At 40.3% G+C, this 12,168-nt stretch overlaps 1 protein-coding gene across 4 annotated transcripts in view; it reads right to left on the reverse strand.

Moving 5' to 3' along the window:
- LOC123758670 (SLAIN motif-containing protein 2) overlaps positions 1–12,168 on the reverse strand; it is a 72,248-nt gene that overhangs the window by 59,378 nt on the left and 702 nt on the right. The window lies entirely within an intron of this gene.

The raw sequence follows: 12,168 nt of genomic DNA on the forward strand, positions 1-12,168 counted from the left end.
TTGCAAGGTGGGAACTTTTAATATCACTGCTACCTTGTTCACTCTTGATATCCTCATAATGCACCCAGAGTCTGCCAGTGCAGACTACAGCACTTATCACATGCCTTTGTATGACTAACCATCCTGTGTGATGGGGATTTTTTAGTACCATGTAGCTAGCTTTTTTGACACTCTGTACTCCCCCCTTCATATAGTCTAGGGTAGCTGCACAAATGCAGATATACCTAATGTATTATACATATATATATAATATAAAAACTCATACACCCAAATACCGCTACAAATGATCCACCTAATAGTTAACGTGTACACCCAAATATCGCTACAAATGATCCACCTAATGGTTAACTCATACACCCAACAAGCTATCCACAACTTGTGTCATACTAAGACAAGAACCTTTTCAAATGATCTTGCCACCTAATTGTAGGGAAGACCTAAGATAAATCCACCATCAAGGAGACCACTCATTATACACAGGAGCATAGTCTGATCGTAATAATCAACATACCATTTGAACAATAATTGAAAACGTTTCAGAAAATCTCTGGACCAAGGGATAGTTCCCATAGATTGGAAATATGCAAGTCACCCCTATAATCAAAAAAAGGGCAGAAAGAGCTCAGCAGAAAACTACCATCCGACCAGCTTGACATTACACATCCGCAAGCTCATGGAGAGAAACCTAAGGGAAGGGATTATTTCACCATCTCACAGCGAACATTCTTGTAAAATCAATGCAACATGGATTTGTTCAAAACAGATCCTACCTTACAAACTTGCTCACATTTATGGAAACCATAACGAGCTACAAAGACTTCCGGTGGATGTACAGGGGTACCTCAGTTTAAGAGTTTAATCCGTTCCTGGAGATGGCTCGTAACCTGAAAACTCGTAAACCCAAGCTAATTTCCCCATAAGAAATAATGGGAAATGAATTAATCCGTTCCCGACTACCCAAAAACCTCCCTTCAAACTAAATTTTATACTTAATTCACCGAAATCTACACTACAAAACTATGTTCAAGTTATTACTTAGCCTCGCTAAGATGACTGCTGTTGGCGTATGGAAGATGGTGAGGACAGGGGAGGAGGAGGAGGAGAGGTGTTACTGTTTAGAAGGGGGCATCCCCTTCCATTATAACATCAGGCAGTGATGACTTCTCTGGGGTGCACACTCTGGTACATTTTGCCTGCATACCACTAGGACCTGCTTGTGGCTCACTGCTTGCTTGTCTTACTAAGAATCTGTCTCTGAGACTCTTGTTTTTCCCTACATTTTAACACTTGTCTGTAGTAAGACATCACATTGTCATTTAAAAGGTCAATGCAACGGCCTGCTACAGCTTTATTTGGGTGATTTTTTTCAACAAAGCTTTGTAGTTCTTCCCATACTTCACACATTTTCTTAATGAGGAAGGGACATCCTCTACTCACAACTATTTTCTTAGGTTGAACCTTACCCCTGGCTTTCTTGGGACACATTGTGAGATATATAATAACTTTTATGTTCAAATGGCCAAATATCCAACAAAACACTAAATCCTGGTGAAGAATTGAGACTGGATAGTCACTGGGCGCGAGGCACTGGTAAACTGAGCAGCGATCGCTGTGCCACCACATGCTAGTCGGCCCGTATGCGTATCAATACCCTCGTATCCTGAGGCAACTCTCGTATCCAGATACAAATTTTCCAAGCAAATCCTGCTTGTAACCCGAAAAACTCATAACCAGGGGCGCTCGTAAGCCAAGGTACCACTGTAATATACAGTGGCACCTCGACTTACGATTGCCCTGACTTATGATAATTTCGAGTTACGATGTAAATTTGATCGAAAAATGCAACCGGACTTTCGATAGTGTCATTGACTAACAATATTTAATGGTACACGTTTGGGTTGACTGAGCGCGTGGTTCCTGGTCATGCGGGCGAACCTGCCTCAGTTTACTAGAGCTGCCCGCTTAGTGACGATCACGCCTATAAGAAATTCTGTTTTTGTGGTGATTTTTTGCTTTTTGAACATAATTTTATCTCACCCAGATAAAGCTGTAGCAGGCCATTGCATTGACTTTTTAAATGACAATATGATGTCTTACTACAGACAAGTGTTAAAATGTAGGGAAAAACAAGAGTCTCAGAGACAGATTCTTAGTAAGACAAGCAAGCAGTGAGCCACAAGCAGGTCCTAGTGGTATGCAGGCAAAATGTACCAGAGTGCGCACCCCAGAGAAGTCATCACTGCCTGATGTTATAATGGAAGGAGATGCCCCCTTCTAAACAGTAACACCTCTCCTCCTCCCCCTCATCACCATCTTCCATACGCCATCAAGAGTCCTCCATAAAGGTAAGATAAACATATGTACTGTATTGTAGTTAGAGAAAAAAATTGTATTCAGTATAAAATGTATTTGCAAGTTAATATTTTGGAGGGTGGGGAACAGATTAATTCAATTCCCTTCATTTCTTATGGGAAAAATCGATTCGACTTATGATACGTCTCTGGGAACGGATTACCATCGTAAATCGAGGCCCCACTACTGTACAAGGATTTTGCTAAAGTTTTTGATAAGGTACCATATGAAAGACTAGCAAGGAAATTAGAGGCACATGGAATAAATGGCACAATACTAGAATGTATAAAACAATGGTAAAGACAAAAAAAATGCAGTCGTGCTAAATGGAAATGAATCTGACATTGGTGAGTGGGGTACCACAGGGGTACATTTTGGGACAACCCTTATTGTCACATATTGTACACTTCAATGACAGATGAGAACATTACAAACCACATCATAAAATTGGCAGATGACTATAAGATCTATTGTAAACTGAGAAATGAAAATGATATTGAAGCCTTACAAAGAGATCTTCATGATCTCCAAAAATTATCAGAAGATTGGCAAATGCTTTTTACTTTTTAATATTGAAAAATGCAACACTTTGCATGTGGGGCATAACAACCCATGCCACAACTACTAAATAAATAACTACCAAATAAATAACAAATAAATAAGTAGCTGCAACTACCTTGCAGCAGATTGATGAAGAAAAGGACCTTTGAGTCAAAATCCACCATTCATTGAAAGTTGCACAGCAGGTAGAGCAGCAGTATAAAAAAAAAAAAAAAAAAAAAAAGCTACCCAAACCCTAAGAATAATCAAGCACACCTTTGACTTTAAGGACAAGAAGGTAGTGATTCGACTGTACAAATCTCTGGTTTGCCCCCACTTGGATTATTATGACCAAGCATGGAGACCTCATCTTCAGAAGGACAGCTTTTTAAGAGAAAGCACAACACTGGGCGGCAAAAATCATTGCAGACTAAGCCAACTCTCGTACCAGGAATGGTTGAGGGCCTTAGGGCTAACAGCACTGCAAACAGAGCGGATCTCAATGAAACTTTTAAAATACTGTACTGAACAATTTGGAGGATGTTGAATCCGAACAATTTCTTCAAAAGGTCAGATGTGACACAAACAAAAAGCAAGGGTTTCAAGCTCAGCAAGCCACAATGCAGGACTGAAAACAGGAAATGCTTTATCACCCACAGGGTTATAAACCCTTGAATCAAGCCTACGTGCCGAAGCCATCCAGCTGGAAAAAGTCCTCAGGGCAAATGGGAGGACCTTTGACAAGCTGCCGGCTTACTGTCCTCGTCAAGGCCACTACAATGTGAGTGGCCCTCAGGTAAATTCAGGAAACAAAAGGATGGCTAGTTATTCCTCTGTTAAGAAATTATCAGAAGCACTTAGCAGAAGGGCTATTCCTTTGCCAACTCATTTGATTAACAACTAATTACTTAGAGTGTGATGAGATGGCAGCCGTATCTGTCGTTACATCCACATTCTTCCCAGCTTTACAGTTGCAGAGTCAGTTAAGCAGCCTTGTTGCTCCTTGAAACTGTCTCCGAGCTAATTGCTGAAGACCGACAGCCCTCCGAATTGGTCTTTTTTGCGGTCATTAAATAAATTAAGTCTATGATAAATTAAATATATATAGACTTTAAAACACCACACGCATAACTTTTATCTTGTGTAACCACAAACAGGCAAACCTCACGCACACACACATGCACTCTTGAAACCACATACTGTACAAGTAAATCCCCCACATACCTATAACCACAAATGGGGTAAATCACCATTCACTCCTAAAACCACAAACATTGTAGTTAAATTTCACATGCTCCTGTAACTACAAATACAGTAGTGCAACCTGTAACCACAAACATATAAATCCTACACACTCCTGTAACCACAAACATGTAAATCCCACACACACACTCCTGAAACCACAAATACTGTAGGTCAATCGCACACACTCCTTAAACCACAAACATGTAAATCCCAAACACTCCTGAAACCACAATTACTGTAGGTAAATCCCACACACTCCTGTAACCACAAAAATGTAAATCCCACACACTCCTGTAACCACAAACATGTAAATCCCACACACACTACTGAAACCACAATTACTGTAGGTAAATCCCACACTCTCCTGTAACCACAAACATGTAAATCCCTCACACTCCTGTAACCACAAACAGGTAACTCCCACACACTCCTGTAACCACAAACAGGTAACTCCCACACACTCCTGTAACCACAAACAGGTAACTCCCACACACACACACACACACACACACACACACACACACTTACATTCTTCCCAGTATTTCCCTTGAGCTTGACCCATTGGCATTTAGCTGCCCAGTTTCACCGTCTGACTTTCACTTTCACGCAGTGTGCTCTCTATACCAACACTCACGGCTCTTTCATTTACGACTGACTGTGATCAGATTTAGATTCATTCTAAAATTTATGTTTCCAGTCATAAGGAAAACCCTCTAATCCTTCATCACCAACTCTAGAAAATTAAGTTTTGGCAATGGATTAAATTTGAAGTCAAAGTGTATTTCTTGTTCATTTTAAAATTCATAAATGTTAAAAACCTCGAGCAATTATCAAGTGAAGCTCATTTTTTTTTCCTTTATGTTACTCTCCTTCTTCTGCTCCTACCTGGAACTCTTTAACAAACCTAAAAGTCATTTCTAATCACAATAATATGTAGTATGAACATCCTACAGCTATCTAGTGCTAAACATGGTGGACAAAAATTGGGAGTATTATTTGCAAATTTTATAATCAAGACACATTCACTACTTTTGCAATGGATTCTGCATAGACACGACAGTTTCTAGCTGTCACCTTTTAAAGTAAACAGAAAGTGTAAAGGAACTCTGTCCATTGGGGCCAAACCACTTAAACTTTCTCCATTTCATTCATTTTAAAGAGAAGCATTATAGAAAGCAGGTGGTAATAACTGCATGCTTCTCATACACCTTGTCCATATGACAAATAATTAGATCAAGTAAATCTAATCTCTAATGTTTGGTCAACTCGTAGTTAGAGGGGGGGGGGTGTGGCCCCTATAATCGGATTAATGAGAGTAGACAGTGTCTTAAAGCAGGAAAGAGCTCAAGGCAAGAATTTAAACATACAACAATTATACTGTATAGCCAGCTTTACAACATGCAGAAACAAACTGTATATTATTTGCTATGCTAAAACTACAAAAGAAAAATTACAGATAAATACAGCAGTAGAAAGTGTTTCAAAATTCTCACTAATCTGGATTGGGATCTGGCACCAATATGATCCCGACTTTGAGTGAGGTGCTACCACACTCAGGTTTTGGCCAGCTACCTGTATTGGCACTGGAGAAGCATCTAGCCATATAGTTTATTTGGGTCCCGGGTAGTACAGTCGGGTTCCTTCTCGAATCAAAATCGAGAATTCTGGGTTCGAATCCCGGGCGGGACAGAAATGGTTAGGTGCATTTCCTTTCACCTAATGGTCTATTCACCTAGCAGTAAGTAGGTACTCATAGTGAGTGCGTGTTGTGGGGTTGCATCCTGGGCAGTGTTAGTATTTCGAACCATGTGGGGCAGGGGGGGTAGGAGGGACCTCGATAAAAGCCTAATGTATGAATACACTCTGGCTTCCTGTCCCCCGACACAATGAATTATTATTATTATACATAATGAACGTTTCTAGGCGTCTACTCATGACATACACAACAGTTTAAGCCTACAGCCACTGACAATAGCAGTACAACAAAAATAAAATATTAGCCCTTAAATTTCACACAATTGTTTTTTTTTCAATTTTCCTAAAAAGCATATATAGCACAATACTGTAGTCATGGAAAACCAATGTACAAATTTTTATTCATTCACATTAGTGTACATACACTTTTTTTGTTTAATTCTATCCAAAAGTGTACACATTACAGTGATTTATTTATGTATAAGAAGGTACAATGGGTTGTGAGAGTACGTACGTTGGTGATTAAGCGATACATTCTTGCAAAGCCACTAACACGCATAGCGTTTCGGGCAGGTCCTAAAACTAAACAAAACAGGAGGAATATTCAATACTGAATAACAAATATAATGATTGAATCATAGTAAGTGGAACTGAAATGAACATAATTACTACATCAACATAAGATGCTAACAAAAATCAATTACTGTATACTGATAAAGTTGCATTTATATATTATAAAATTCTAGGTGAATTAGTAGCACTGTGAGTTGATAGCACAAGATGGGATACCATGACAATGAAATTAGTCACTTCCCTGTTCTAGTTTTAAATAAAGTATAGGTTGGACAATTTTTTAATTCATTAGGAAGATGTTGACCAGACCACACACTAGAAATTGAAGGGACGACGACGTTTCGGTCCGTCCTGGACCATTCTCAAGTCGATCATTAGGAAGAGTGTTCCAGATATTGGGTCCTTATATTTGCATAGCATGTTTGCATAGATTTAATCCGACTCTGGGAATAGCAGAGAAATGTATATTGTTGGAGTGACGCACTATTACATCCATCTAGGAAGTTTCAAAAGAGGATTAGAATAAAAGAATAGAACTTTGTAAGTGTAAATAAATAGCACAAGAGACTGTGTAGAGTGAGTGTATGTTTATCATGTTCAAGAATTTAAACAGTGGGGCTGTGTAGTATCTGAAGACAGAATTTGGTTCTGATAGCAAATTTTTGCTGGGTAATGATGGGCTTGACATAGCTTGTAATGGTTGAACCCCATGCACAGATACCATAAGTCAGAAGGGACTACATTAGTATGTATTCGCCTAGTTGTACTTGCGGGGCTTGAGCTTTGGCTCTTTGGTCCCGCCTCTTGACTGTCAATCAACTGGTGTACAGATTATGGAGCCTATTGGGCCCCACCAAATCTACATTTGAAACTGTGTATAGAGTCTACCTCCATCATATCACTGCCTAATGCATTCCATTTGTTAACCCTTAAACTAGTGCAAAATGTCATATGATGTGTGACATTAAACTCAGTTTTTTAAATTTTCTGAAACTCTTTCAAATGTTTTGTGCATAATCTACTAGGGAAATGCTCCAACTTTGTCTAAATAATACCAGTGTAACTTGAAAAACAAGAAAATAAAAAATAATTATAAAAGTGAATAGTGAAAACTTTAGATTTTGAAATCAGCTGCAAAAATATAAAATTATCACCAACTGTTCATTTGGTGGTGTTATACTCTCAGAAGAACATATGATCTTCATTTTCATAATGAAGATATTCTATATCTAGAATATAGATTTTCAGTATAGTTTACTGTAAAAAAAAAATTGCCATTATGGCATTTGAAATATGCACAAATTTAGACAACAAAAATTTATAACGCCAATCATTTAGAGTTTATGAAAAATCAATTCTATAGGGATTGTAGAACAGACAGCTGTGCACACTATATGTAAAAATGGCGAGAATCGGTCAGAAACTAGATTTTTGGATACTGAAGTTGAAATTCTAGTTATAGATATAATTGAAGTTGAAGTTATCGACAATGAATAAGGCAGTTCTACTAATTCATGAATTTACTTGTATGTTGTAATAAACATTATTTAGCATTAATACTCAAGTATGTGAAAGTTGTAGGTTACTGTGTGTAGAAATGAAGTCAAGAAACCCCCCCTCCCCCCCAAAAAAAATATAGGGATAATTATAATAATTATAATGATTTAGGAAATATACTTAGGGTATACTTTATATAAGTAAAAAAACACACTAATCTGGTCCCTAATCATCAAAACTACCTAAAGAAACAAGGAATAGAGTTTGAAATCTGTGAAAAAATTCAGCCCAAAAAAATTAAAAGTCCCAAGTTCTGAGAGTTGTGACTGATTTATTTGTTGACCAATTTAATTCTGGCTTCACATAGTTAGGGATGAGTACGCATTCTCCAGGATGTAAAGGTTAAAGCAAATTCAAATAATAAATGAGGAAAAACCTAAAAACCTAAAAAAAAAAAAAAATTCTAAAATAAAAATATTTTTTGGGGGGACATTGTTGAAAGTAACTGATAATAACATTGGGCAATGTATTTATATGATATACAGTATAACAAAATAGAGCATAATAACATAATTACTCATTATTATTTGTATTATGTACTGTATTACTCACCAATACTATAAAGGCACCAGGGGGCCAGATTCACGAAGCAGTTACACAGGTACAGTACAGTACTTACGATCGTGTACATCTTTCCTCCATCTTTGGCGACTTTGTTTACAATTACAGTATTAAACAGTTAATAAGCTCTGAAACACCAGGAGGCTATTTATAACAATAACAACAGTTGACTGGGTAGTTTTCATGCTTGTTTACTGTTTAATAAATGTAAACAAAGCCGTCAAAGATTGAGGAAAGATGTACACATTCGTAAGTACTTGCGTAACTGCTTTGTGAATCTAGCCCCAGCTGTATACAGTATTCACTTTGTGGATACTTCTTACTACTATTCTTCTTCTTTGTGCGTCTGACAGGTTCTTGCATCTCTTTATTATTGCTTTATCCATCAGTTCTAGTTAATAGGAGCTGTTCTCTTTATCAACAAAACATTCTTTATTTTTTTTAAATATTCATCTAAAATCAATTTCTGAAAATATTTTTATGAAAGTTTCACAAAGTTGAAGCCCTGAGATTTGTTTAACATTTTAAAGTAATTTTTACATAATTCAAATATTTTTTTAATTATACCCTCTTCAATGTAACACATTATATGACGTTTGCGCAGTTTAAGGGTTAACTACTCTGACACTGAAAAAATCTTTCTAATATCTCTGTGGCTCACTTGGGTACTACGTTTCCACATGTGTCCCGTTGTTAGTGTTCCTTCCGTGCTAAATAGTTTGTCTTTGTCCACGCTATTAATTCCCGAGAATTTTGAATGTGGCTATCATGTCTCCCCTTACTTTTCTGTCTTCCAGGGACGCGAGATTTAGCTCCCGCAGCCTTTCCGCGTAGCTCATACCTCTCAGTTCTGGGACTAGTCTAGTGGCATACCTCTGAATCTTCTCTAACTTTGTCTTATGTTTAACTAGGCATGGACTTCAGGCTGGAGCTCCAGGATTGGTCTGACATAAGTGGTATACAAGATCCTGCACGAATTCCTTACACAAGTTTCCTTACATTAGTGAGTAGTATAGTGTGAGAGGAGCAGAGTGGGGGGACATTATACAGTATCTGATTTTTGGGAGTATACCAACAGTTTTAGATTTTTGGTGGGTATGTGAGCAGTAAAGTTAAGTCTCTTGTCTATGAATAGTTCAGGGAACTTTCCTTTAATTTTACCATCAATGTTTATATTGTCTATCTGAAGGTGTATTTGGTTCAACAATTTGTCACAAAATAAAATGTAGTAGGTCTTTTTTTAAAGTTTTGTGAGTTTGTTGGTTGACATCCATGGGTGGACTTCTCGGGGGGCTTGGGGAAGCCACCAGTACCTGGTTGATACCTGGTTGATGGGGTTCTGGGAGTTCTTCTACTCCCCAAGCCCGGCCCGGGGCCAGACATTTGCAGGATAACCTTCTTGAGATTTTCTCGAGATGATTTCGGGGCTTTAGTGTCCCGGCGGTCCGGTCCTCGACCAGGCCTCCATTTTTGTTACACCCCCCAGGAAGCAGCCCGTAACAGCTGACTAACAACCTGGGTACCTATTTACTGCTAGGTAACAGGGGCTTCAGGGTGAAAGAAACTCTGCCCATTGCTTCTCGCCGGCGCCCGGGATTGAACCCGGGACTACAGGATCACGCGTCCAGTGTTCTGTCTGCTCAGCCGCTGGCTCCCCTTCAGCAAAGGCCATGTATGCTACATCCACCAGAAGTCTGAGTAACTAGAAACCGTTAGGGAATGTACAAGGATGTAGAACCTACTGGGCTCTTATCATATCTACACTTGAAACTGTGTATGGAGTCAGCCTCCACCACATCACTGCCTAATGCATTCCACCTGCTAACTACTCTGACACTGAAAAAGTTCTTTCTGATGGATGGGTGTACAGGGGGTGTATGGGTGTACAGGGGGTGTATGGGTGTACAGGGGGTGTATGGGTGTACAGGGGTGTATGGGTGTACAGGGGGTGAATGGGTGTACAGGGGGTGTATGGGTGTACAGGGGGTGTATGGGTGTACAGGGGGTGTATGGGTGTACAGGGGTGTATGGGTGTACAGGGGGTGTATGGGTGTACAGGGGTGTATGGGTGTACAGGGGGTGTATGGGTGTACAGGGGTGTATGGGTGTACAGGGGGTGTATGGGTGTACAGGGGGTGTATGGGTGTACAGGGGTGTATGGGTATACAGGGGGTGTATGGGTGTACAGGGGGTGTATGGGTGTACAGGGGGTGTATGGGTGTACAGGGGGTGTATGGGTGTACAGGGGGTGTATGGGTGTACAGGGGGTGTATGGGTGTACAGGGGGTGTATGGGTGTACAGGGGGTGTATGGGTGTACAGGGGGTGTATGGGTGTACAGGGGGTGTATGGGTATACAGGGGGTGTATGGGTATACAGGGGGTGTATGGGTATACAGGGGGTGTATGGGTATACAGGAGGTGTATGGGTGTACAGGGGTGTATGGGTGTACAGGGGTGTATGGGTGTACAGATGACACAGGTGGGTACAGATGACACAGGTGGGGACAGATGACACAGGTGGGTACAGGTGACACAGGTGTACAGGTGGGTACAGGTGACACAGGTGTACAGGTGGGTACAGGTGACACAGGTGTACAGGTGGGTACAGGTGACACAGGTGTACAGGTGACACAGGTGTACAGGTGACACAGGTGTACAGGTGGGTACAGGTGTACATGTGCAACCCGTTCTCGCACTTGCTTATAGTCAATATTGGCTTATTTAATAAGTGCATATGTGACATACTATTTGATTGTGAATATTTTAGTTTACCTTGAAAAGCTTCATAGAAAACACCGACCTCACCTAACCACCTTAGTATGTTAAGATAAGCATATTATTGCTTCTTAGGTTAAGTAATAATTGTAAATAAGAAGCAATAAGATGCTTATCTTAACATACTAAAAAGGTTAGGTGAGGTCGGTGTTTTCTATGAAGCTTTTCAAGGTAAACTAAAATATTCACAATCAATTAGTATGTCACATATGCATTTATTAAATAAGCCAATATTGACTGAAAGCAAGTGCGAGAACGGGTTGACATGTGGCACAGGTGGTACACGTGGTACAGGTGTACAGGTGACACAGGTGGCACAGGTGTACATGTGGCACAGGTAGGTACAGGTGTATAAATGGCACAGGTGTACAAGTGGGTACAGGTGGGCACAGGTATACAGGTGGCACAGGTGGGCACAGGTGTACAGTTGGGCACAGGTGTACAGATGGGCACAGGTGTACAGATGGGCACAGGTGTACAGATGACAGGTGTACAGATGCCACAGATGGGCACAGGTGTACAGATGACACAGGTGTACAGATGCCACAGATGGGCACAGGTGTACAGATGACACAGGTAATCACAGGTGTACAGGTGGGCACAGGTGTACAGGTGGACACAGATGTACAAGTGGGCACAGATGTACAAGTGGGCACAGGTGTACAAGTGGGTACAGGTGGGCACAGGTGTACAGGTGGGCACAGGTGTACAAGTGGGTACAGGTGGGCACAGGTGTACAGATGACACAGATGGACACAGGTGTACAGGTGGGCACAGGTGTACAGGTGGGCACAGGTGTACAAGTGGGTACAGGTGTACAAGTGGGTACAGGTGGACACAGGTGTACAGATGACACAGATGGACACAGG

This window comes from Procambarus clarkii, chromosome 31 (genome assembly GCF_040958095.1).
Source record: "Procambarus clarkii isolate CNS0578487 chromosome 31, FALCON_Pclarkii_2.0, whole genome shotgun sequence".
Lineage (NCBI taxonomy): Eukaryota > Metazoa > Arthropoda > Malacostraca > Decapoda > Cambaridae > Procambarus > Procambarus clarkii.